General features: G+C 42.0%; 1 non-coding gene across 1 annotated transcript; it reads right to left on the reverse strand.

The window, feature by feature from the left end:
• Window positions 1-3,494: 3,494 nt before the first annotated feature.
• LOC145952939 (small nucleolar RNA R71) lies at window positions 3,495-3,599 on the reverse strand. Its single transcript, XR_014430446.1, has one exon. It is a non-coding gene; the product is annotated as a small nucleolar RNA R71 (small nucleolar RNA).
• Between the last annotated feature and the right edge of the window lie 1,175 nt (window positions 3,600-4,774).

Consider the following 4,774-nt stretch of genomic DNA (forward strand, 5'->3'; position numbering starts at 1 on the left):
AGGCCATCCTTCCGACTTGTAGTGTCTTCTGGTGGGAAAATTGTTGAGTAGCCTCTCCAGGGTGAGTATTAGTCGTCGCCTCTCCAGGCTCGTGCATACCTCGGTGTTTCTGACGACCTCGGTAGCGTGAGTTTGCCCTCTCCAGGGTCTGCATGCCTCCGTGTTTCTGACGACGTTGGCAGTTGCATACCTCCGTGTTTCTAACGACGTCGGTAGCTGAGTATTAGTCGTCGCCTCTCCAGGCTCGTGCATACCTCGGTGTTTCTAACAACCTCGGTAGCGTGAGTTTGCCCTCTCCAGGGTCTGCATGCCTCCGTGTTTCTGACGATGTTGGCAGCTACATACCTCCGTGTTTCTGACGACGTCGGTAGCTGAGTATTAGTCGTCGCCTCTCCAGGCTCGTGCATACCTCGGTGTTTCTGACCACCTCGGTAGCGTGAGTTTGCCCTCTCCAGGGTCTGCATGCCTCCGTGTTTCTGACAACGTTGGCAGCTGCATACCTCCGTGTTTCTGACGACGTCGGTAGCTGAGTATTAGTCGTCGCCTCTCCAGGCTCGTGCATACCTCGGTGTTTCTGACGACCTCGGTAGCGTGAGTTTGCCCTCTCCAGGGTCTGCATACCTCTGTGTTTCTGACGACATTGGTAGCATGAGTATTAGTCGTCGCCTCTCCAGGCTCGTGCATGTCGCCACCGGCCCGAAACGGGCTTTCGGCATTCGCGAAGGATGGTTAGACTCTTTTATTTGTTTAAAAATATGGATTGCTAGAATGACTTATTCTCAAACTGAGACCTCGTCAAACGAGCAATTTTATTAAAAGGCTCACCAATCCTTGTTAATCCCAAGCGGGACCCTCCATGGATTAGCGGTTTTCATAAAAAGGAAGGGTTCATGGAGTCGCCACCAATGTTTTACTCAAAACATTGGAAAAAGAGATTTAAGGCAATCGATTCAAAAATCGACTTCGGCCATTACAACCAGAGTCGGGTAAGGGAGTCGGTTACGCGTGGGGAAGGTGTTAGCACCCCACAGCGCCCCTTTCGGGTTCCCTATGACAGATTATTTAAAAATAATAGTGCGAAATTACTAAATTACCCCTATTTATTCTAAGCTATTATAAATTAACTATCTACATGATGACAGTTTAAATATGTACACACAGAAAGCGGTAAAAGAAGGGACTTTAAAGAGATAAACCTTTGAAGCGTGCTTTCTTATATATCTTGACAGAAATTGGGAAGCGTTTTGGCGTTCCCTCCCTCTACAAGACCGCTCGCTCCCTCCTAAAAAAAATAATTTTTGACTTGGAAATCCGATGGATTTCCCTTCGACTTAGTTTGAGACTCAAGCAAAATGCTCAGAACTCAAAAACTTCGTCGGATCAACTTTCCGAGTGATTTCTAGGCAGAGCACTGTGATAAATCATAATTTGATATGTATCTTTTCCTTCAATTTAGCTATTTTACATTCCATCTATGGTTAATTATAGGATTTAGATAGATATGTGTGTTGTTGGGCCAAATTGGATAGTTGGGAATTATTATTCTAAATTTTCGCTGTTTTTGGGCTGATGAACATGTCTCGGTCTTCAGGGCTTAACTTGGGCTGTAGTGATCCAAATGGTGAAAACTCGGTGGCCCTGGAAAGCTGAGACAAAGACCTAGAACTTTGCAGAAGGAACCGTGTTCAAATTCGTTCATCTAGAAGGACACTTTCGGTGGTCAAAAATCGGTGCGGAAATGGCATCCAACTCATCCCACCAACAACACCAACTCATCCCATTTCGTTTTGTCTTAGCTTTTTCCCATTATTTTATATTTCTTTTGTGTTAGATGAAGGCTATAAATAGGCCTTCACTTCTCCATTGTAAATCATCCCTAAATACACCTTCAAATAAGTTACTCTTGGGTGTTCTTCTTCCTCCCTTCTCTTTGTTTTCTTTGAGTTTATTTTCTCTGTTGTAGTTGTAGTTTATGTTTTATTGTCCTTTCCTTTTGTATGCATTTTAATTCTGTTCTTTGCCTCCTCCATGGAAGGCTAGATTGTAGTACTCTTTAACTTGATTTAATGCATTTTCATTTTCCTTGCATTTTCATTTCTAGTTCAAATTTAATGGAAGGCTAAAACCATTGGGTTGGCTTCTTGTTATGGATTGTAATCTTTGTTTGAGGTTGGGTATGTTTGTGTGTCTTTGTTCTACTTTGTTCTTCTTCATTCAACCATCTATATTAGTATGTCCATGCTTAATGGGCTATGCTTAATGACATAGTTGCTTAATCTGTGAAGAGGTTGATGTTGTATACGTTTTCTTAATTCGTGTAGGGAAATCTTGAGTTAATCTTCGCTTAGTTGGTTAACTCGGATGGAACAAGGATTAAGTGGTTAATAGAGCAATCTTATTGTGAACCAAGGATAAGAGAGTTACAATCCAAACAAGAAGCCAATCTATTTTACTTGTTGTGTTATCTACATTTTATTGTGTTATAAACTTAAAATTTAAACAACCAAAATTCCCCCCCCACTTCGTGTGTTTAAGCCTTTGACAGAGAAAAATGGTCCTTGAGAGACGACCTAGGACAACTTCCTAGTACTACATTTAATTGTTTTTATTTGACCGGATACGACTTCGATCAAATTTGGCGCCGTTGCCGGGGACCATCTGTTTCTGTAAAAGGCTGTGTGTTTATGTGTATTTGTTTTTGTGGTGTTTTGTTGTGTGTTTTATGTTTTAGAGTCTTTGTCAATTTTTGTGTGTTTTGTTTTAGTGTATTAATGTGAATGTGAATAGTGCAGAATATTAGAATTCATTTTTGATTTTGACAGCTAGATTTATCATTTTGCCTTAATTCTTGTGTGGTAGTAGCTAATGATTTTAGGATAATATTGGTGCATTAGTTTTGTTGTTTTCTAAGTTTTCATAAAAATCCCCCTTTGTTCACTATTACTATAGTGGTGCATGTAGTGTATGACTAGGAACAATCCACACACTTTGCATCCATTTGATCCTGAAATAGATAGAACATACCATAGATTAGTTAGAGAGCATATAGTCTCACCTGAGAGTGATACCCATAGTGTGAGTGTAGCATCTGAAGTTGACTCAACTGAAAACATGGCTGACCAACCTGGACCTCGAGAGAGAACACTTAGGGAAATGGCTGCACCTGATTTTACTTATGAAAGTTTATGCATTCAATACCCTGAGGAAGATGTTCCTTTTGTGCTTAAAACTGGACTAATCCATTTGCTGCCTAAGTTTCATGGTCGTGCAGGTGAAGACCCACATAAGCATCTCAAGGAGTTCCACATTGTTTGTTCCACCATGAGGCCACCTAATGTCCCTGAAGATCACATCTATCTGAAAGCATTCCCTTTTTCATTAGAGGATCTTGCTAAGGACTGGTTGTACTATCTGGCTCCTGGTTCAATAACAGGCTGGGATGACTTGAAGAGAGTATTCCTCGAAAAATTCTTCCCTGCATCCAGGACCACTGCAATCCGGAAGGATATATCTGGAATTAGACAACTCATTGGGGAGAGCTTATATGAGTACTGGGAAAGATTCAAGAGGTTGTGTGCTAGCTGCCCTCACCATCAAATTTCTGAGCAGCTATTATTACAGTATTTCTATGAGGGGTTGAACATGATGGATAGAAGCATGATTGATGCAGCTAGTGGAGGAGCCTTAGGAGATATGACACCTGCTTCTGCTAGAGGGTTGATTGAAAAAATGGCGTCTAACTCACAACAATTCAATATGAGGAGTGATTCCATAGTTGTGAGGGGTGTGCATGATATGGTAGCCCCAGATTCCACTGAACACAAAAAGTTGGAGAGTAAGATTGATGCTCTCACCACCTTGGTCTCACAACTGGCTACAAATCAAAAGTCAGGTCCACCACCAGCAAAGGTATGTGGAATTTGCACTTCAATTAATCATCCAACTGATGCTTGTCCCTCCTTGCAAGACTCTTCTATAGGTCCTGATGCCCCACAAGCCTATGCTGCAAATATCTACAATAACAGACCAACACAGCAACAACAACAGCAAAGTTATGACCTCTCCAGCAATAGGTACAATCCAGGTTGGAGAAATCATCCTAATCTCAGATGGTCTAACCAGCAGCAACAACAACAACAACCATCACCTCCCTTCCAAAACAATGCTGGTCCTAGCAGATATGTGCCTCCTCCTATCCTACAGCAGCAACAGAGACAACATGAAGCTCCTGCACCACCAGCTCCTCAACCATCTACTTCTGAACCTACATTGGAGGAGTTAGTGAGGCAGATGACTCTTCAAAACATGCAGTTCCAACAAGAGACCAGAGCTTCCATTCAAAGTTTGACAAACCAAATGGGGCAGATGGCCACTCAACTCAATCAAGCACAGTCCCAAAATTCAGACAAGCTACCTTCACAAACTGTGCAAAATCCGAAGAATGTAAGTGCCATCACCTTGAGGTCTGGCAAACAAATTGACATCCCAACACCACCTACAGTTGTTGTACCTCCACCTGAGCCTTCACTTGAGAAAGAAAGCCATACAGGTAGTAGTAAAAATTTTCATGCAGGTGGACCTTCTTCTAGTGCATGCACTGATAATCTATATCAAGCTCCTATTCCTCTTCCATTTCCGCCAAAAACAATTCCAAGCAAAAAGATGGAAGAGATGGATAAAGAAATATTGGAGACCTTCAGGAAGGTGGAGGTGAACATACCTTTGCTGGATGCCATCAAGCAAATTCCCAGATATGCTAAGTTTCTGAAGGAGT

This window comes from Cajanus cajan, chromosome 10 (assembly GCF_000230855.2).
Source record: "Cajanus cajan strain Asha chromosome 10, NIPB_CcT2T_4, whole genome shotgun sequence".
NCBI lineage: Eukaryota > Viridiplantae > Streptophyta > Magnoliopsida > Fabales > Fabaceae > Cajanus > Cajanus cajan.